The 24,065-nt window shown below is 37.6% G+C and overlaps 1 pseudogene; it reads left to right on the plus strand.

Moving 5' to 3' along the window:
- The first annotated feature begins 17,481 nt into the window (after positions 1–17,481).
- LOC149166735 (putative fructokinase-4 pseudogene) lies at positions 17,482–18,399 on the plus strand (annotated as a pseudogene).
- Positions 18,400–24,065: the final 5,666 nt, after the last annotated feature.

Here is a 24,065-nt window from a genome sequence, read left to right on the forward strand (position 1 = left end):
TTATAAGTATGGTTTTATGATAGTCTTGAGTTATGGCTCTCATCATGTTTTGGTTAGTAGATGAAATGTTGATGAATGAATGACCTAATAGATGATAATGTAGCTAATGTGAGATATCATTAGACCTTCTTGACGATTCTTAAATAAGTATGAGGTCCCTATGTTCAGATGTGTTTTTATGACCTGTACATTACATATTCATGATGTGTTTGACGAAATTCCTGTCATGGTTAGGATTATCCAGATCGAGTCCTTATTCAATTTTTTCATTAGACGCATTGTATTTTTCTTATTTTTCAATTCTAATAATTTCATCAATTTTTGGGCAGAGGCCTGAGTCCTAGCCCTGAAAGAGTGGTTGATAATTCAAGGTCGTTGACAGAGAACTTACTAAAAAATATTGCAGTTGCATGGAGGCCTTGCTCTAGGAGTGACTCGAGGGATTCATTCGCATGGAGGGCTTGTAACGGGAGCAACTGGGGTCTAGCTCAGTCAAAAGGCAAGTTAACTCAGGGATTGGGCACTTGGAGTGGTTGGTTAGCCTCTAGAGTTCCTATAGCTCCTAAGGAAGGTCAGCTTAGTTTTTGGTTTTTCAATTCCACTTCCTTAACTATACTTGAGGATTTGAATCATATCATAGTAACTCTTTCTCACATGTTTACCTTGGTAGACTAGTTTTCTTGGGTAAATGTGGGAGGAGGTAGTTACATATTGGTATTAGAGCATGGTTCAACCCTTGGACTGGATCCGTACAATGTGTTTGTCATGCATACATGTCATTTTCATATGTGTTTATTATTCTTGTTGTCTATGTGCTTTTTATGTATGCATGGTATCAGTCATTATTGGAGTTGTGTTCTCATGAATGCTTGATGATTATATATGCATTGGTTATGAATGTTAGTGTTTATATGTTGTTCTTCATGCATTGTGTTTGGTTGTTGTTGTAGTTGTGAAATCATGCATGGTAACTAGGATGATGATTGAGATGATGTTTACATATTGCTATGATTATGTTTATAAATGTATTGAGTCAATCTGGTTGACCTTGCAGATGCGATATCCTACCCTGTACTATACTAAAGTATGTTGGTTATTTTTATGTTTTGGTGTAGCTTACATTATATACTTGCAGGAAGAGGAAGATCAAAGATGACTAGAAAAATGGTAGATTGCAATTCATGAGGATCTCCCTATAGATCAGATGACTAGCATGGTGATGGGTACTCTCCTGACATACCATAAACTTTGAGAAGTTTGAAGGTACAAATAAGTAGTTTCAAAGAAGATAATGAAAAAATCATTTAGTCACAAGAGACACTTTCCAGGGCATAAGAGAAGCAAGAAAAGGTTAATGCAACCATCCTTCATAGATTGTCATACTTGCAGAGATAAAGACCACTTATGATTAGTTATGGACAAGAGGAAAGGACTAATGGAGCATATGGTATTAGGTCTCATGGCGGGAACAGGTTGGATAAATATGACAGAGTTAGAGATGGCAGGTTCCTATATACACTGGATAGAAAAGGAAGTGGACATCGGCTTTACTCCTATTCTAGTTTAGATAGGCACCATGCTTGTCATCAATATTATCCTTACAGAAGGAGTGACAGGGGATATTTTCTGAACGAGTTTAATAAATAAAATCCACCTACATTTTATGGAGAAGTGAAGAAGTCATAAGATGAAAAAGCACGGTTGCTCGTGATGAATAATTTCTTCAGATTGCATGATTACTCGGAGAAGACAAAGTCCAGAATAACTACGTTCAGTCTTAAAGGTAAAGAATATATTTGGTGGGAAGATGTAAAGAGTGTTAGAGGTATTCATGAAGAGGATTTTACATGGGGAGAGCTCCAGAGACGTTTTAGGAAGAAGTATCTATAAAACAGATACTATGATGATAGGGGAAAAAAATATATGAGCTAAAGATGGGATCCATGAACAATGAGGAGTACACTAGTAGATTCTTGGAGTTGTTGAGGCATGTGCCTTATCTGAACGAGGAGAAAGCAAAAATTCAAATATTCATCAGTGTGTTTCTGGTATCATTCAACGACATGATTGAGTTTTAAGAGCCTAGATTGTTATAGGAAGTTGTCAGAAAGCTAAAGCATTGTTATGAGCAATCAAATTGAAGATTTGAAACTAATAAGGATTAGAAACGTAATGATAATAACAAGGGGAAATAGGATACGAATTGAAAAATACCTCAGGACACAAGTAACAAAGAGAATGCATCACTGCCTAAGAAGTTCAACGCATGACAAAGGGAAGCGGTTTTAGTTTGAGGAGCAGAACAAGGGTGGTGGGAGGAAGCCTTCATAGTGTTGGACTTGTGGTAAAGATCATTGTAGGAGAGATTGTCCACAACATTAGGGTGGTAGAAAAAAGATCTATAGTGCTCAAGGGGCACAAACAGTGGGGGATGTTGGAAAGAGTATTGCTTGAATTTATGCAGTGTTGGATAATAGGAAGGTGGATTACCAACTATCCATTATCAAGATGGATAGTAAGCTTCATGGTCAAGTTGTTTCTATTTTTATTGACACTAGATCTAGTTATAGTTATGTTAATATTGACCTAGTGGATAAGTGTGGCTTGAATAAATAAGTGCATGCAGAGTCTTGGCTAGTGCAGTTCACTACATGTACAAAGAATAGATTCCATTGCTAAGTAAGAGCTTTTGCATTTGAGTTGAAGGGTATGCCCACATGAGTGCATTTGAATGTGCTTCCATTGGTATCATATAGTATGTTGTTGGTATGGATGGGTTGTATCTTCATAGGACCAAGGTGGATTGTTATGACAAGGCTATTGAGTGCTTGGATGATAATGCAGAACAAAGGATCTTGCAAGGTAAGAAGAAGGAAACATTAGTTGGAATGGTGGTAACTATGCAGGAAAAGTGTATTCACTCGAAAGGGTGTGTGTTATTTGTAGTACATATTTTTAGTGATAAAGGTAAGGATGTTGAGGATGCAAAAATCTTGAAAAGGTACCCAATTTTACAATAGTTTCAGGATGTATTTCCTGCAGAGATTCTAGAGTTATCACCTCACATGAAAGTGGACTTTTCTATTGAGTTAATATTAGGGGCAAAACGAACATCAAAGGCACCATGCATGATGAGCATAAAAAAGTTAGTGGAATTAAAGTTGCAGCTGAAGGAAATGCTTGACAAGGGATATATTAGGCCAAGTGTGTCTCCTTGTGGTGCACCAGTGTTATTTGTGAAGAAGAAGGATGGCACTCTCACGTTATGCATTAACTATAGGTAGTTGAACAAGGTAACCATCAAGAAAAGGTATCCATTTCCAAGCATTGATTACTTGTCTGACCAATTGAAGCAAGTAGTGGTGTTCTCGAAGATTGATATGAGATTAGCATACCACCAGGTATGCATTAAAGAAGAGGACATTTACAAGACTTATTTATAGATGAGGCATGGACATTCGGAGTTTACTGTAGTTCATTTTTTTTACTAATTCTCCATCTACTTTTATGTGCTTGATGAATAGTGTGTTCCATCCTTATATAGACAAGTTTGTTATTGTTTTCATTGATGATATATTGATACATTCTTATAACACCCCCCTCCCACATTTACTCAAGCTAACCGATCCACTGGGGTAAACATGTCATGAAGAGATACTATGATGTGTTTCAACTCCCCATGTACAGTTAAGGAAGTCAAATCAACAAAACAAAAACCAACTTGACCTTACTCGGGAGCTACAAAATCTTCAGGAGCTAACCAACCCTTCCAAGTTCCCAACCCCTGAGATAACTTGTCATTTCCCTGAGCTAGATCCCTAGTCCCTCCCATGAAAAACCATGCATGTGAATGATACCCTCCAGTCGCTCCCACAACAGGGCATACATGTGATTCCGACATTTTTTAGGCATTCCTGAGCTAGAGACCCCAAATTTTGTGCCATTTTTTAGGGCTAGGTCTCAGGCCTCTACCTAGAACTTCATGGAACTTCCATAAATGATAAAGAAAAATTAATTAAAGATACTAATGAAAGAATTGGTAAAAAGACTTGACTTAACCCCTACTATCCATGTAAATAATTTCGTCAAGCATATCAAAAACATGTGATCTACAAGTCATAACCACATATCTGAGCATAGGGGTCTCATACTTATTTCAAAATATTCAAGAAGAATTGATGCCTTATCACAACAGTTGCATTATAATCTATTAGGTCATATATTCATTCACATTTCTTGTACTAATCAAATGATGATGAGAGAAATAACCAAAGTATGTCATGAACCATGCTTATAAACAACATATAACCAACAAAATAATAGGAGTAGAACAACCATAAAAACCACAAATTAGAAAGTACATTTACACATGAAATACCAAGGCAAAAGTATTTCTTATTAATGTATTCACAATCCAACAAAGTTAGGGACTTCCATGAACCACCCGACCATAGATTGGGTTGAACCAAATCTTTCTTTCAACCAATCACCTGTGTGTCATATTCCAAGCATGAATATGGGACTCACAACAGAACAAATCAAGGATTCCTAAGGCTTTACCTTAATCCACCAAGGAATTCCTAGGCCCAAAACCCTCATCAATACAATCAATCTTTACCGCAATCCCACTATATTACTAGACTGTAAAAAAGCATGTATGCCTCTGTATCTCTCAAGCTAAAGTGTATGGACTTTGTTCGTCTCCATCTCTAGGCTTTACAATATATCATGCCATTCACCGGTCAAGTATTCCTAGGCTCAATGAGGCTCCACCCTCTAGGATTTACCATCTATCTTGCCATTAACCACTCAAGGATTCCTAGGCCTGGAGAGCACATACATAATTAGGCTTTACTACAATCCCACCTTCACCAGTCCAGGGATTCCTAGGCATTATATTTCCCCCCTTAGACCACCCCACTCAGTTTTGAAATCATCCCGCAATCCAGGTCAACCAATTAAGAGAAACCCCAACATACCATGGATATTTAGAAATGGAAAGGCAAGGCGGAAAACCATTGTCATACCTAGCAAAACCCATTCTAAAGACAACAAGAGAAATAAAAACACACATGCATGTACCATGCATGCCAAAAATAGCAAGGAAATCATACATGCAACTCGGTACCTATAACTAATCCTATTGTAGCCACTTGAATCCTACTCTTCCTTTCTTGATCCTTTCCCCCTCTTACTTTCATATCCTTCATTTTCTATTCCTTCTCAAACGCTAATATGCTCCAAGAATACTCTAAGTGCCTGAGAGTATGAGAGAGTAGAGATAATAGAGAGAGCTTAAAAAATGAACTGATAAAAGGTTGTGAACTGATCCTCGGAAGCCTTTTTATTAATGAGGCCTCTATTTTATTCATTTTCCATGATTTTCCTTGATTTTTCTCCTCACATGCAACCTTTGAACTTTCACCTTTCTTTTCCCCTAGTTTCCATTATTTTCGTAAATAAAATTCCAATTCATGCCACTTTTCCTGTCCAAAGCGTCAAACACATTCATGGCAAAAACAGAGTATGGATGATAAGCATGAGATTCCATCTATTATTCACAATGATACATATATATAGTGTATTTTTGTGACCCTTGGATTCATATTCCAAGTGCTCCCTTGGACTCCTTTTGGTCGTTCAACTTCCACACCAACCCTTAGAGGATTAGGTGTCCAACATTCCCCGCCTTAATCCAAAGGGGTATGTATGAGTCCAAGAAGAGATCTATAATACAAAATATGCATAAATGCATGACAGCACTAGGCTGAATGTGCTCTCTAAAATGTTGGTATAATGGAGGTGGTTTAAGGATGACCACCAACACTCGAATGCTTAGTGTACTTCCTAGAACTCTTCCAAATATGGCATGAAGCTGAGGTCTTCTGCTAGAGGAACTGTTCCTGATGTTTTGAAGAGAGAAACCTTCAACCATGAAAGGGAGGTCTCACCCCACATAAGAGGGAGAACATCAACCTAAAAAGGGAGGTCTCTTCCTGTGATGGTTTCAAGATTACCACCAACTCTGGAATGCTTTATGCAATTCCCAGAATGCTTCCAAAACTAGCAAGAAGTTGAAGTCTTATGCTAGAGGAAGTGTCCCCAATTATTTTAAGAGGCATCACCAACTGAAGGCATGCTCAAGGGAATCTTTGTCTTTGGCTACAACTCTAAATCTGGTATGACAGGTTGTGGCTATGGCTCGCGTGATGTGGCTTTGACGCTTGTAGACAACCATCACTTCCCCCCGTCAGATACAAGGTGAGATGATGGAGAAAACTCAACCGCAATATTGTTCAATACTCTAGAACAAGTTCAAACATATGACTAAAATATCTTCTTGGTTATTGATGCCCACTGCCAAGAAGTGATCCATCCAAGATGAATCTTTGTTCTTGCAGGAGGCTTGTTTTTGAAGCATCTAATTGAAGAATGACTTGTTTTATGATAGTTCTTACTTGGATGAAGATCAAATAATGATCTTTCACATGGCCAACTCTGTCATAGTGTTTACATTTCACAATCTATTGTTGTCGTTATGGAAAATGAATAGAATATGAAATAGCTGAAGGTGAACTATCATGAAGAAATCTGGCACTTTGAAATTGGATGGGCTTTAAGTAATCTGGAATGTCAAAGGAAACCTCCTTATCATATCTAAGTCTCGTTTTGCGCTTGTGATTCGGATTTAAATAGGAACGCAACAAATTACAGAGATAACCATAAACATAGAGATGCAACGACAATAATACTTCATTTCATTAATGTAAAATACTGAAATATGCTTACAAACAATAATGGAAATAAACCAGCTAGGGCGATGGTAGCTTATCTCTAAGAAGAGATATGTCGGCTACATGCCTTTGAACCATGTTACAATGAGGCTCAAAGGCCTATTTATTATTGAGAAGCCATGAAAACTCCAAAACATCCAAAAATCTAACCCTAGAAGATGAAACGCCAAATTGTGGGCCCCGTTTGGGTAAATTGGCACATCAACTTCCTGGGGTCATAACTTTGGCATACGATCTTCGTTTGACACGCACATTATCTAGTTAGAAATATCTATCCGAGAACTACAACTTTGCGAAGAGAAACATCGGTCCATGAACCCATGTTGTTCCCAATTTTCCCCAAAAACATCGTTTAGTGCCTCAAAATGGCTCTGGAAGTTCAGGACTTGAGAAACTACTAAAAATAGTAAACTGTGTACAATTAAGGAAACTGAATAGCTGAAAGAAGCAATGGTGGGGGTCCAAGTGGACTTGGCAGGTGGCCAACAATATCCACCTAGATCATTCCTCCCTCCTTAGGAAGCAATGGTCCCCATTGCGTTGAGTTCCTTAATGAGATGAGGAAAATTCTGCTGAACTTGGTCCCAGGTGAGCCACTTGCCCTGGTGAAGGAGTTGGCTTGCTTTGACAACTCGATACAATTGGATGTTTTGTTTTCGAGTGTGCTTGATCTAATCAGTTGCAACTTGTTCCATGCAATCTAGAATTAACTCTGTGGGTGTGAGCTTTTCTGTAATGTCAGATGTGTCTGGTAATGGTTGAAAGTAAGGCCGAAGGTGTTCCACATTGAACACTGGGTGCAAGCCAAGGAATTGGGGAATGCTGAGCTCAAATGAATTATCTCCCATAGCCTTGGTAATGGTGTAGAGGTCTGAGTTTCTGATAGGCTTCGGTAAGGCATTCCTTTTGCAAATGCAACCAGACTTTGTTGCCCACTTGGAACTTGTGTGGCACCCGATGTTGATCATGTCGCTGCTTGTACTTGGCATTCGATTTCTCCAGAATGTCATGGACCTACTGGCGAATATGTTGGATGTGGTTAATGAAGCTGTTTTCCTTATCTGTTTTGGACTGGACATGAGCTGAATCTGCATGAGTAGCTACAAATGGCATGGCCACATCAAAGGGACATAGTGGCTAGAGTCCCAAGCCCACCTAAAAAGGGTTGTGGCTAGTCGAGATGTGGAGAGCCCAGTTGTAGCTGTGTTGAACATAGGGGAGACTCTCATCCCATGTGCATGGATGCTTTGAGTTGTACATGTGCAGAATGTGTACGATCATTCTGTTGACAACCTCTAGCTGGCCATCAGTTTTGAGGATGGAATGCTGTGGACTTAGTGATTTTGGTGTCCAGCATTGACCAAAGACTGGACCAAAATCTACTGAGGAACCTGCTATCTCGATCTGAGATGATAGACCATGGGATCCCAAAGTGTACCCACACTCATTCAAAGAAGGGTTTGGCAGTGGCTTCTACTATGATATTCTTCTTGCAGGCCGCCATAATGGCCATCTTCAAGAACCTGTCAACGACCACAAAAACATAGTCCTTTCCATGCTTAGTGGAAGGAAGGCCTAACATGTAATTCATGGAGATGGATTCCCAAGGTCGACTAGGGGTAGGTAGTGGGGTATAGAGGCCTTGCTTCTTGATGATCAGCTTGGCAATGGCGCATGCAGTGCATGATCTGATGCACTTCCTGACATCCTGTCGAAGATTCGTCCAATAGAAATACTTTTGTAGTACTGCCACCATTTTCTTGACCTCGAAATGCCCAATAGCCCGACTGTAGTGTGCTTCCCAAATCATCTTCACACGCTCACTTGAAGGAACACAAAGGTGACCTAGGTGGCATAATAGGGCATCCTGGAGGTGAAAATCTATAACATACTGACCCTCCAAGAGTGTCTGTTATGTGTGGCCGAATTTTGGGTTGCTTCTGTAAAGAAGTGGTCAATCAGAAGTCTCGTACCGACAAGAGTTGAGCACGGTGGTTAACGCCATGATCAATGGTCGACTGAGGTAATCTGTAACATTATTGGTGCTACCTTTCTTATACTTGATATTCAAATGGAACTGTTGCAGGTATGTGGACCACTTCTGATGGCAATCATTCTGCAATTTCCCTTGGGTCTGTATGAACTGCAGGGGTCGGTGGTCTATGTGGATGACCGTTTCCTTCCCCAAAATGTAATGCTTCCATTGTCAGCAGGCCTACACAATGAAATACATCTCTTTGTCATAAGTGGGATACTTCCAGACTGTGTCTGAAAGTGTCTCACTGTGATATGCCACTAGATTCCTGTGTTGAGTAAGGACTGCCCCAATAGCATAGTCAGAGGCATATCTCTTGACCTCAAATGGTTGTTGCAATTCTAGTAATGTGAGCACTAGTGCCATTCAGAGGCGGTCTTTCAACTCTGTGAATGCCTTCTGTTGAGATTTAGACCAAAATAATTTTGCTTTTGCTCCTTCCTCTGTGACTTGACTCAATGGCCAAGTGATATGAGAAAATCCCAACACGAACCTATGGTAGAAGTTGGCAAGACATAGAAATCTACAGAGCTCTGTCAGAATGGTTGGAGATGGCCAATCTTGAATGACTTGGTTCTTGGCTGGATCCACATGCACCCCCTATTCATCAATAATGTATCCTAGATACTGAACTTGGGTCCTGCCAAAAGTGCATTTCTCCAAACTGGCGCATAACCTATGTTGTCGCAGTGTTTGGAGAACCTGTCGAACGTGGTGGAGTTGCTCTTTCTAACTCTGGCTGAAGATCAAGATGTCATCCAAGTATACCACTACAAATGAGTTGGTGAATGACCACAAGATGTCATCCATTAGCCTCATGAAGGTTGCAGGAGCATTTGTCAATCTAAAAGGCATAACCAACCATTCAAAAAAGCCCTCCTTGGCTTTGAAGGTAGTCTTCCACACATCGGAGGGTTTGATTGGTACCTAGTGATATCTTGACATCAAATTGATCTTGCTGAAATATTTTTCCCCCTTCAGTTGGTCCAGGAGGTCATCAATCTGTGGGATCGGGTACCTATTATGGACAGTGATCTTGTTCAATGCCCAATAGTCAATACAGAGTCTCCAAGTCCCATCCTTCTTCTGTACCAACACGATCAGGCTCCCATAGGGCGATGAACTTGGACGGATGTGACCTTTCTGCAGCATCTCTTGAATTTGCCTCTTGATTTCAACATTCTCCATAACAGAGCACTGATAGATTGGTCCATTGGGCAATGGTGTACCTGGGGTCAAATTGATGGAGTGCTTGACCTGACAGTGTAGAGGAACCCTTGCGGGGGAGGTGAAGATGTCCTCGTACTCCTCCATGACCTTGTCCATCTATAGTTGTCATGCAGAGGGGCCCTGTATGGAGGTCATGGCCACCGTCTTCTTCTTTCCGTGAGGGAGTATCATTAGGAAAGCAAATTTCCTGATTTTGGAAATGAGCTTACTGCATTGTTTTACAGTAACCAAAGAGATGGAGGTAGGCAGTGCTACCTACGGTATCCTTTACGACTTATTTCCCAAAGTAACAATAACAACACAAGGCCTTAATTCATACAAAGCATGTCGCTTCCACAAGTATGGTTGTCGTAATAATACATCACAAAATTCAAGGGGAGCAATGTCACACAATACCTCATCTGTGAATGGCTTGATGTTGTATGGAAGGCGACACTGCTGGCTCACGTGAAGATCCCATCCTTGGTGAAGCCACCCGATGGTGTACGGTTGTGGATGTGCTGTGGTCGGTAAGCCCAGCCACTTCATGACCTTTTCTAAAATGAGGTTCTTTTGGCTCTAGCTGTCGATAATGAACTGTAGCAGGGAGCCCTTTACCCACATCTGGGAGTGGAAGAGATGCTCCTCCTCCTCTAGATCTTCAGGTTCCTCCTTCTGGATCAGGGAAAATTTTAAGAACCACCCCTAAATTTATAAATATAATAAATGGGTGAATATCCATGGTATATAGGAAAAATGGAAGGCGATTTTATCAATAATATAATATGTATATATAATTTTTTGGCGAATCTCTCACTAAGCATGGCGAATATTTTACTCAATTATAAAATCTTGTAAGATCTTGGCGAGTCTTTCACTAAATAATAAAACTTTGTAAAGTCCTAGTGAATCTTAGCATAGGCTAAATGCTGGTTTAATTCCCCAATTTAAATAGGCTACATTCTAGGTGAATACCATGGGTCAATACCATGTGCAATTTTTATTTTTATTAATTCTAATATTAGGGTTAATAATGGTTTTTTCTATGGTATTAATAACAATCTAGTCCATGGTATTTGTCTCATAGTATTTTGGCCATAGGTTTCACCTAAATATAACCCATTTTTGAGTGTTCGTAAATATAAGGTGACTTATGGAGTAAATATAAAAAAATGTTTTATTTGTTTACCATACCTCTCGTTTATTTATATTTTTATTAATTTACCATACCTCTTTTACAAATATGGTATTTTGCCCATAGGATTCACTTAAATAAAACCTCTTTCTTGAGCCTTCAAAAATAGAACGAGGGTTATGGACTAAATATAAAAAGAGGTTTTATTTATTTACGATACGTCTAGTTTATTTATATTTTTATTTATTTACCATACCTTTTGAGTAAGTATAAAAAGACGTTCTATTTATTTACCATACCTCCACTTTACCTATATTTTAATTTGTTTACACCCTTACATGTATATAAGGTGACTTATGGAGTAAATATAAAAAATGTTTTATTTATTTACCATACCTCTCATTTATTTATATTTTTATTAATTTACCATACCTCTTTTATAAATATGGTATTTGGCCCATAGGATTCACTTAAATAAAACCTATTCTTGAAAATGGGCGAATGGAAGGTTGTAAGTCCTAATTTCAAGGGCTAAATTTACCTTTCTTACCCTCTCCCTTAAAATAAGGTGGGCTATTTGAGGTGATTTGTAAAAATGTACTATGATACAAAATATTCGCCCACTAAAAATTTAAAACCCCTTAATTTCGCCAAAGGGCGAACATTCGCCCCTAAAATTATCCTTGTTCTGGATCTTTGTGGTGGCAACAGTGGCCTTGGGCTCCGCATCGATAATCTGTTTCCCTTTGCCATTCCCCTTGTCATGTTCTGACTCAGAGGTGGAACATGCATCTAATTCTGAAACCTTTAGCTTAGCCACCAGTGACTGCTTGGCCCAACACTCACTTGTGTTGTGAGTGGAGCTCTTATGGAACTCACAGCACTTTTCCATGCCCCTTTTTGGCTTCACAGCACTGTTCTTTGCTTGCAGCTTTGGTTGGTTGTCTTCGGCCACCCCACCTTGGCTTTGTCCTTTGTTCTGTGGTTTGGGGGCACCTTTCCTTGCTTCAGATTCTCAGATCTAAAGTCTCACTTCTTCTGTTTAAACTTTTGCTCGACCTTGACGGCATATCGGTATGTCGTGCCAAGCGAGGGGATGTTCAGGAATTCTATTTCTTCCTAGATGTACTTGTGCAGGCAACCACAGTATTTGAGTTCCAAATGCTACTCCAAATCCTCAATACCCAACATTGTGTGAAGGGTATGGAAAATATTGGTAAACTCCGGCACGTCTTGGTCCCTTCCTTGCTACAGCATGGTCCACTTTACGTATTAATCCTCATAGCTTCCAACAGGGTAGTACTGCTCCTTGATGGCATCTCGGAATGAATCCCAAGTGGGTGCAGGTGAAAATAGTGAGCATATACTTTCATCCTTTTGCTCACAGTAGGTTTTCCACCAGTCCTTGACGTGGGGGGCTGCTTGGAGAAGAGCGAAAATAATCTTTTCCTGACTGGAAAAAATCATGAACAAAAAAATAACCCTCTAGCATATTTAACCATTTATCGATAGCATCTGCGTCTATCTAACCCTTGAATATTGGGATTTCAAAAGTGACTTGTACCTTAAATGGTGTGGCATTTCCAGAGTAGCTGCTGGAAGACGATGCGTCGCCCCTGGGTAGCCGCTAAAGGATCTAGGAAAAGTTGTCCATCATCGCGGTCCTTTGTCACTCGAGGGCTTCTTCGAGCAAGATTTTGATAGGATCTTCTACCCCCTCGTCTTTCTTTTCATCTGCCATGGGAGGCCATCGAGATTTGCAAGGTTGGTCTTGCAAAGGTTCAACCAGTTCAAGCCCTAACTCCTTATATCTTGACCTCGTTGGGGACATGCAAATACAAACATAGAAAAAGCAGACCGCTCTGATACCACTGATCTAGATTTAAACAGGAATGCAAAAAATTACACAGATAACAATAAACAAAGAGATGTAGCAGCAATAATACTTCATTTCATTAATGTAAAATACTAAAATATGCTTACAAAAAATAATGGAAATAAACCAGCTAAGGCGATGGTAGCTTATCTCTGAGATGAGATGCGGCGGCTACATGCCTCTGAACCATGTTACATTAAGGCTCAAAGGCCTATTTATTGTTAAGAAACAATGGAAAACTCTAAACATCCAAAAACCTAACCCTAGAAGATGAAACGCCAAACTGTGGGCCCTATTTGGGTAAATTGGTACATCAACTTCCCGGGGTCGTGAATTTGGCATATGATCTCTGTTTGACATGCACAATATCTCATTAGAAAGATCTATCCAAGAGCTACAACTTTGGGAAGAGCAACATTAGTCCATGGACCCATGTTGCTCCTAATTTTCCCAAAAAAATGTCCTTTAGGGCCTTAAAATGGCTCCAGAAGTTCAGGACCTGAAAAACCGCTAAAAATAGTAAACTATGCTACAATTAAGGAAACCGAAAAGCTAAAAGAAACAATGGTGGGGGTCCAAGTTGACTTGGCAGGTGGCCACCAATATCCACCTGGATCATCTTTGTTGGGCCGCCAAATTAACCTCAATTTTCACTCCATTTTCACCTTTATCCTCATTTTGTCACCTCATTTCATCATATTATCATTACATAACCCTATATTTCCATTACCATATGAGTTTATATTTTCATTTTCCAAAGTTATTAATTTCATGTATTTAGAGTGAATTTATGATTAAAAGTTAGAGAAATAACATGTATTTGCTTATACCTAAAAGTGGCTTGAGTTTGATGACATGCGTAGATCATTTGGAAGCTTCCAAGGCACCCCTGCATGGCCTCCCAAGATCAAATTCGAATTTCAACTCAAGAGGTGGACCATATTCCAAGGAGAAAGATCATGGAGATTTTGATGTGTCATGGGATTTGTATCTAGTATTTAGGGATAAGTTGAGACAAGTATGGGTCTAGTAGATATTTAAGGGATCTACATTTATTGAGTAGATATCCCTAATTCATGTATAAATAAGAAGAGCATCCTCCAAATCATGTTATGATGAGAAGGAGGGAGAGAAAACAATTATCAGTTATTCATTAGCACCAAATTTATGATTGTTCATTCAACATGAATAATATCATTTTCCCCAAATCATGAGTTATGAGTGTTGTTTGATTCTTAAGGTGTGATAGTTGTTCATGTGTGCTCATTGAGGAATGGAAGGATCCCCATACTGAGATAAGTGCACTTTGTTGTAAAGTAATGTTGTGAATATACTAATTTTAATGTTCATCTTATTCCTTTGTTGTAAATACTTGTAGATAATTTCAGTATGAATTCATGTTGTGGCCATGTTTTGTTGTGTAGCTAGTTTCGATGTGAGAAGGACAACCAAGAACTCCTAAGTTAGGAGTCTCTTCTCCATGAGCTAGATTAAATTGAAATAAGATTTACTTTCTCATATGCTTTCCTAGATTACATTTATGTGAATATTGATTCCCTTTCAGTATATAGTTTTTATGTGAGAAAGGCAATCAAGTTCTCCTAAGTTAGGAGACTCTTCTCCGTAAGCTAAGAATTGAATTGAAAACAATATTTACTTGCTTTCATTTATATGCTTTCTTTATTGCTTTCTTAGGTGTTTGGTAATGTTATTATAGGAAGATTGTAGAAGGACAATCAGGACTCTTGAACAAGAGACTCTTCTCTATCTTCTAAAGTAAAATAATTCCATTGATCAAACATTTTTTATGCTTTCATAAAATAGATCTGATAGTTTAGATTTGTAATATGCATTTCCATTCTAAACAAACTTCTTACACATGTTTCATCTAAGGTCCCATATGTTTTGGTTTGCTTCTAAGTTTACGATACCCCGGATTGATAAATTAAATGACGGGGATTTAGCAAACTACTAAATCACCCAACATTTTGGCGCCGTTGCCGGGGAAGCAAACTTAGATGTAAGCTAGTTAAGAAGATTGTTTAGGAAGAATTTGTATTTAGGATCATTTAGGGTTAGTTGCATTTATGAATTTTCATTTAAGTTTATTCTCATATAGAAAACATAGAAATAGAACACAAATCAGAAACCCCGATTCACTAAAAAAAAAACAAAAAAAAAACACAATAAAAAAAATGAGTATAAGTTTGGAACAACTCGCTCAGATCCTAGCAAGTGTTAGGATCTCCTCTTCTTGCGAAGAAGAGATCTTGACAGCAGCCAAAAGCTTTACTACTCCTTTAGAAGAAAACAATGAATTAACATTTGAAGAATCATCCTGTATATCTAATGATGAACAATTATTTGAACAGGAGAATGAGGAGGACGAAGAGAAGTTGCAGCATGATCTGAATGAGAGTGGAAATCACGCCTATGAAAGCCTTATCGACAAGTGGTTTCGATGGTTTCAAACAAGTACGAGGTTAGATCGATTTTGTTTTTATTTCATTAGATCATACTCACAAAAACTAGATTCGATCATCCTTGTATATTTTCAATTTAAAATTGGGAAATTGAAAATGAATATATTTTTACTACTATTGCGTGAATGGTTACATTGGAAATTTAATTACACGTAATAGTTAATAATTTTCAATTAGCATAGAATAGGTAGGATAATATTTTATGTTTTGAATAAGTATGCTCTCCTCCTACGTCTTTGTACGATCTCGAGGATCAGAAAGTAGAATGTTTATAAATGTTTTCAGGGTAGCAATATACTTGTCTCCATTTGCTAAAAAAATCATCCTAGATCAATAAAAAATCTTAGGTCTTTTTATGGTTAGAATAAAATTTAAATTCTTTTTTTAAATATTTCAATTAAAAAAACAATATAAAAAATAAAATAAAATAGACATTAGAATAAAATTCAATTTAAAAAAATTTAAAAAAAAATTAAAAAATTAGGAATGAAATTCAATTTGTAAAAATAAAATCATCATAAATAAATTTAATTTCTTAATTGGAATAGAAATTTAAGTTTTAGTTTTAAAAAAACCAAAACAAAATAAATTTCATTTTTTAATTTTTAGTTTTAACAACAATACAATATACATAAATAAAACAATTAATTCCTTTTTCCTTTTTGTAGTTTTTTTAACACAAAACAAAATAAAACAATTTTAGTTTCAACAAAATAATTTTAATTTAGTAAAAAAAAAAAAAAAAAAAAGAGAAGAAATTTGAACACTTCTGACCATACAACTTGCATACAAGCTGAATGCAATTCATTATATGTAGTCGACAGACAACTTGCATACAAGCTGAATGCAATTCATTATATGTAGTCGACAGGGATCCATAATAAGGATTTTCCTTCCTAGAAGTTCTCATCACTCAACAAGTATCCATCCTATTTTGATGCTTCTTGCAACTCACATGATGCTCCGTACCAAAAACAGGAACTGTATTGTAGGCCATTCTATCAAATCCAGGTGGAATGGGCAAATTTCTTCCACTATTATGCCCAATCTGTGCAACATGAAAAATTGATTATATCAACGACAATGAAAGATAGGCAGGTATATAGAACGCAAATGGGAAGACCTTACATGTGCTCACAGAGGAAAATTAAAAGTCGCCAAGCCATAGAAAACACCATACTTACTAACCCTCATTAAATTGTGTTACCCTGGTGCGGACTATATAAGTAAAAGTGTGACGGAAGGAAAGAAAGTCTTCCATTTCGATAGGTAGAATCAAGGAAAGAAAATCTTCATTTCACCAGGTGGGGCTGTTGCATCATTGTGAACCCACTATGCCCGGCGGCTATGATGAATAGAGATTATTGAAAGATCTAGATCGGTCTAAAATCTCTACCAGATTGACCGAAGAGACTGAGTGGATATCAATGACTTCAGAGGAGGATAAAACGAACTTTTAATATGGATTTATGGAGAAAAATCGGGTAAGTATGCGATATCATTCTAACCACCCTCCTAGGCATGGGAAATTACAAACAGGTAGATTCAGTTGTTCTATTTATCGGTGATTATGCTTGCTGCTGGGTCTTCTACTTATGGGTCTTGTTGCTGGTCCTCCTGCTGAAGTCTCCGCCCATGCCTATGCTGATGCCGGTGCCTATGCTACTGCTTGAGGATCTGGAACTTTAAGAAGTGATCTTCCTGAGATCTTCCTGAGAACGAGCTCGAGAGAAGATTAGGTAGCGGCAGGAGGAGGATAATGCACAGAGAAGGCAGAAATTAGGATTGCTCAGCTCTTTGAAACTGCCACACTCTTTATCACAATTCTTGTGGTAGCATTTATGCTTCATGTTTATGCTTACCTTCATCAAGTTTGTTAGCTCATGCTTACTTACATGCTCATAGTTTGCCGCTACTTCTAGTTTAATAAAAGAAAAATAGTTGAATCCCCTATAGCCATGGATGTCGTTGCTTCTTACTGCACTGAGTCATTGGAAAATGGTTTCAGAAAGGCTCTCAATTTGGAAAAGCCTGAGAAGAGCTTGATCGTTTGCTTTGGGGAGATGCTAATTGATTTTGTCCCCACGATCTCGGATGTTTCGTTGGCTGAAGCGCCTGGATTCCAAAAGGCTGCAGGTGGTGCACCTGCTAATGTGGCTGTTGGCATTTCCAAGCTCGGTGGCCGATCCGCATTTGTTGGCAAGGTTGGGGATGATGAGTTTGGGTGCATGCTTGCTGACATTCTGAGGGAAAACAATGTGATGGACCGAGGAATTAGATTTGATTCCCATGCCAGAACCGCGCTGGCATTCGTTACTTTAAAGATGAATGGCGAGAGGGAATTTATGTTCTATCGTAATCCCAGCGCTGACATGCTTCTCAAGGAATCTGAGCTTGATGCAGAGCTGATCCGAGAGGCATCGATATTTCACTATGGATCAATCAGTCTGATTGCAGAGCCAACTAGGTCAGCTCATCTTGCAGCCATGAAAATTGCGAGAAAAGGAGGTGCCCTGCTCTCCTATGACCCGAATGTGAGATTGCCTCTTTGGCCATCTGCTGATGAGGCTCGCAAAGGCATTCTCAGCATTTGGGATGAAGCGGATTTGATAAAGATAAGTGATGAAGAGGTGGCATTCCTAACGGGAGGAGACTCTGATAATGACGAAGTGGTGATGTCACTCTGGCATTCCAAATTAAAATTATTTCTAGTAATTGATGGACCCAAAGGCTGCCGATACTATACAAAGTCTTTTCGCGGAAAGGTAGATATAATATCAGTGACTGCAATTGACACAACAGGTGCAGGAGATGCATTTGTGGGAGGTGTTCTGACTTAGATTGCAAGTGACATGTCTATTCTTAGGGATAAATTTTAGTTTTATGAAAAAAAAGAACAACAACAAAACAAATAAAAAAAATCAAAGAAATTAAAAAAAAAATATCAAAACCATTAAAAAAAAAAAAACAAATTAAAAAAAAAAAAAAAAATTCAAAAGAATTGCAAATGGACATTTCATAACAGCTGAAAACATTTTATGCTAACTTGTCTTGTTGGAGTTAGGAACTAGCGCGCAAAGGCAACAGGTAAAAAAATTCATTTCACTTTATTTTGGTTGCTAAGCATTCATACTCATTCTTGCATTTTATATCTTTCAAAAATCTCTTACAGTTTTCATGCAAGATTTGTACTAAGCTTTTACAAGCGCGCGAGGATCCAAGTTCATGCAGATGTGATCTCGAGAAATCACATTCATCATTGAAAGCTTGAAGGAGTTAATTACAAATGTCGTGACATTTGTGGCTACAGAGAAATGTTTTGTTGTCATGATTTGTTTCCCACACTTCTCCTTCAAAGCCTCATCAGTCATCCATGTTAAAGTCCATTGATTCATTACCTTATCCATATGTCTACCTTTCTGAGTCGCATACATTTTTGCCTACCTTTCAGTTCATCTTTTTGCCTCACAAATAAACCAACCATCTCTCTACATTGCCTTGTTTTCCTTGCCATAAAAACTGTTTGACCATAACATCTTGTATCTATAGTCCTACCAATCATTTGTACGAACTCGCGTTGACTGATGTGGGATTCCTTAAGGCCCACCTTTCAACAAGTCTTGACCCATCGACCTTAGCACCTTATCTGGGATAAAGACTAGAGTCATTATTAGTACCTTGAGGCTTGCATGCCTTAATGGCAAGTCTTCTCGCCAATGAACAATGGGAATACATTAATGTCTCTTGTTTGTTGGATCTTGCAAGTGGCTTAACATCAGCTCATTCATTCGCACTTCACAAGATGTACTTGGGTACCTTGGCACTCATTGACATTAATGGTGAGTTTGCCTCGCATTGGTTAACAACATTCATCAATGGTCGGTAATCCAATGACTTCTTTCCATGTTCGACATCGACACATTCATTCACATGGAAAGAATTGTGCCACGATATGGGACGAGATGAAGACTATATGATTCAGGAGCAGATTATTTTATACTTTGGAACATATTCAGTAGCAGTAATAAAGGATCCACATTTGCGACTTCATCCATCATATATGCAACCAAGACACAGATCACATTCTTGTATTCTTCATTCCATGATTCAACAGCAGAAGCTACACTTTTCTACATATACACAATTTGTCCACTCAGGTAAGTAAAGGTATGTTCTTTTCTAGCTTTTTATCATACAATTCCTTTAATACTAAAATTATAATTTTTGGAAAATGTTTCACCATGTTCATATTCACATCCATACTCCATTATCACCTTCCATATGTCATATATGTCCTTTCTACACATATCATCCTAACCAACATACTTTTTCCAAACAACTACTATTGCATTATCATTCAAATGTTACATGTTTTGCAAATAATGATCAAAGAAAGAATGGTTGATTAAATGTTTTCAAAGTCTTTTGATGCAACACAAAAACAATGAAAGTATTGTTACACAAGAACCAATACTAAACAAATTTTGGTTGTCACACAAGAACCAACCAAAATAATATGTTGCAATCAAATGTTTTTAAGAGAAAAGACTTTGCAAAAAGGAACAAATTTGTCAAAAAGAAAATTATGTGAAGTTAAAAAATCGACATCAGCCAAAGTACATGTAAAAGCAAGACAATTCAAAAGATCAAATCAGGATTAATGTAATAGATTGCATGAGGACATGCAATAACTTAAGTTGGGGGGTATGTTGGGCCGCCAAATTAACCTCAATTTTCACTCCATTTTCACCTTTATCCTCATTTTGTCACCTCATTTCATAATATTATCATTACATAACCCTATATTTCCATTACCATATGAGTTTATATTTTCATTTTCCAAAGTTATTAATTTCATGTATTTAGAGTGAACTTATGATTAAAATTTAGAGAAATAACATGTATTTTCTTATACCTAAAAGTGGCTTGAGTTTGATGACATGTGTAGATCAATTGGAAGCTTCCAAGGCACCCCTATGTGGCCTCCCAAGATCAAATTCGAATTTCAACTCAAGAGGTGGACCATATTCCAAGGAGAAAGATCATGGAGATTTTGATGTGTCATGGGATTTGTATCTAGTATTTAGGGATAAGTTGAGACAAGTATGGGTCTAGTAGATATTTAAGGGATCTACATTTATTGAGTAGATATCCCTAATTCATGTATAAATAAGAAGAGCATCCTCCAAATCATCTTATGATGAGAAGGAGGGAGAGAAAACAATTATCAGTTATTCATTATCACCAAATTTATGATTGTTCATTCAACATGAATAATATCATTTTCCCCAAATCATGAGTTATGAGTGTTGTTTGATTCTTAAGGTGTGATAGTTGTTCATGTGTGCTCATTGAGGAAGGGAAGGATCCCCATACTGAGATAAGTGCACTTTTTTGTAAAGTAATGTTGTTAATATACTAATTTTAATGTTCATCTTATTCCTTTGTTGTAAATACTTGTAGATAATTTCAGTATGAATTCATGTTGTGGCCATGTTTTGTTGTGTAGCTAGTTTCGATGTCAGAAGGAAAACCAAGAACTCCTAAGTTAGGAGTCTCTTCTCCATGAGCTAGATTAAATTGAAATAAGATTTACTTTCTCATATGCTTTCCTAGATTACATTTATGTGAATATTGATTCCCTTTCAGTATATAGTTTTTATGTGAGAAGGGCAATCAAGTCCTCCTAAGTTAGGAGACTCTTCTCCATAAGCTAAGAATTGAATTGAAAACAATATTTACTTGCTTTCATTTATATGCTTTCTTTCTTGCTTTCTTAGGTGTTTGGTAATGTTATTATAGGAAGATTGTAGAAGGACAATCAGGACTCTTGAACAAGAGACTCTTCTCTATCTTCTAAAGTAAAATAATTCCATTGATCAAACATTTTTTATGCTTCATAAAATAGATCTGATAGTTTATATTTGTAATATGCATTTCCATTCTAAACAAACTTCTTACACCTGTTTCATCTAAGGTCCCATATATTTTGGTTTGCTTCTAATTTTACGATACCCCGGATTGATAAATTAAATAACAGGGATTTAGCAGACTACTAAATCGCCCAACAATCTTCTTATGGACAAGTTCTTCCCAAGGTCTGATGATTGGCTTGGGAAGTGTAGGCTGGACTTCTAAATCTGCATTCACATCATGGGGCTAAAATTAGAGCAAGCCAAAATAGTCCCACTCTGATACCATGCCAAACACATACATGACACCAACATAGTATTAATGATAAGCATGAGAGTCCATCTATTATTCACAATGATACGTATATATAGTACATTGGTGTGACCCTTGGATTCATATTCCAAATGGTCCCTAGGACACCCTTTGGCTGTTCAGCTTCCACACCAACCCTTAGAGGATTACGTGTCCAACACAAAGTCTTTGTCATTGAATTTTCTAATTTCCTTAGCGATAATAAACCAAATGAACATGCACACTAGGATGTTTTTCCCAATATTCAACTTGGAATAAGTGTCCCATGACCTTGGTCTTTATTTTTCCTTTATTAACATTATTACATGGAATTTTTTAACAGGGTTGTTACAAAACCCTCCCCCTTCGGGGAACATCATCCTCGGTCTTCAATGACACCTACAACCAACAAGACCACTGAAAATTAAAACATACTACCCATGGAGCTTTATAACTTAGCTCGAAGTAGTATTTACAATGATCAACTTGTTGAAAGTAAACCAACAAGAGGAATGTAACAACATCACACCCATACCTCTTATTGGATATTTATAATACAACACATGGAGGTATTTACATCCATATACATATATGCATATTCCAAAACATCACACCAAAACATATGCCAAAAACATTCTCTCAACTAACGAATAGAGAAGGACACATAGGCGGCATCTGATCTTCTATCCCTTATATAGCTTCATCAAGCCCAAAGTGCTTCCACTACAGTTTAACTTGCTCAATTGCTTGGTTTTGGAGTATGAGCATCTTTCTTTGAAAAATGAACTGAGGTTCTGACTGGAATTCTCCTTTTGGCTCCACCTTCCATACAAACCAATCAATCACATGATCAACATATTTAACATACTTATTAATCAATGATACAAGGAAAAAATCATGGAATTTCAATATTGGAGGCAGTGCAAGTTGGTGAGATGTTGTTCCAATCCTCTCAAGAATCTTTAAAGCTCCACAAAACAAAGATGCCAGATTGGAACATGATCCAATCCTAAAGGATCTATTTTTGGGATTGATGCACAAGTACACATGTTCCCCAACCTAAAACTCCTTAAAAAACATGTTTTGATTTCCATAGATCTTCTATCTATCCTGTGATGCCTTCAGATTCTTCTTGATTACCTGCATTTCTTGTTTCAATTTATACCAACATGTCTGGTCTTATCAACACCCTATTCACTAGAACAATCAAACTTATGGGAGTATTACAACCCTTCCCATAGATTTCCTCAAGCAAACTCATGCTTAGTGAATCATGATACCCATTGTAGTAAGAAAAATCAACCAGTGGAAAATACTCTTCCCACTTTTGTTGTTAATGCATGACGTACATTCTCAACTTGTCCTCCAAAATTTTGTTCACCCTTTCTGCCTCTCCATATTTTTGTGGATGATAAATTATATTGAATTCCAACTCTATACCCAAACCTATAATTAACACTTTGTAAAACGTAGAAGTGAACTTGACATCCCTACCCGACACAATCTTCTTTGGAACACCATGCAACCTCACTATATATCTAATGAAGATATGTGCTACATCACTAGCAGAGTAGGTACACATCACTGGAATGAAGTGTGTTACCTTTTTCAACATGTCCACAACAATCATGATGGAATCATGTTGTCTATATGTCCTCAGTAAAACTGTAATGAAATTCATGGAAATGACCTCCCATTTCCACTCCATAATCATAATAAGTGGTAGCAATCCACCTAGGTTCTTAGATTCTGCTTTTACTTGTTGACAATCTAAGCATATAGCCATAAATGTTTCCACTTCCTTCTTTAGATTTGGTAAATAATAAAATGTCTTCATCAATTTGAATGTATTTTGGTATCCTGGGTGCCCTGAATATGGTTTTGCATGGAATTCTTACAAGATAGTCTTCTTGAGCTGACTGTCATTCGGCACATAGATCTTGTCCCTAAGTCTGACCAAACCATCCACTGTGAGATGGTATTCCACATCTAGATCAGCTATACACTATTGTAACTTGTTCCTAAGATCCATGTACATGCCATCCTATTTACCTACCTAGAAGATCTGATCGTATAAATCTGTCCCATAAGAGGTCATGGCTACTATGTGATTTACCTATACTCGCATTTGGAACCCTGTTTTCCTTTCCCTTAATGTACTGTATTTAAAATTCAAACTTGCTAATCATGGCCAACCATTTAAATTTCTTGGCATTCAAATTTGGTTGGTCAAACAGATACTTCAATCCATTATGATCGCTCATCAATACAAACCTTTTGCCAAGAAGATAGTGTCTCCACATATTCAATGCATGGATGATCATTGCCA

Source organism: Pinus tabuliformis, chromosome 5_1 (assembly GCF_031772625.1).
Source record: "Pinus tabuliformis cultivar Carrire ecotype Pingquan chromosome 5_1, CPIR1, whole genome shotgun sequence".
Lineage (NCBI taxonomy): Eukaryota > Viridiplantae > Streptophyta > Pinopsida > Pinales > Pinaceae > Pinus > Pinus tabuliformis.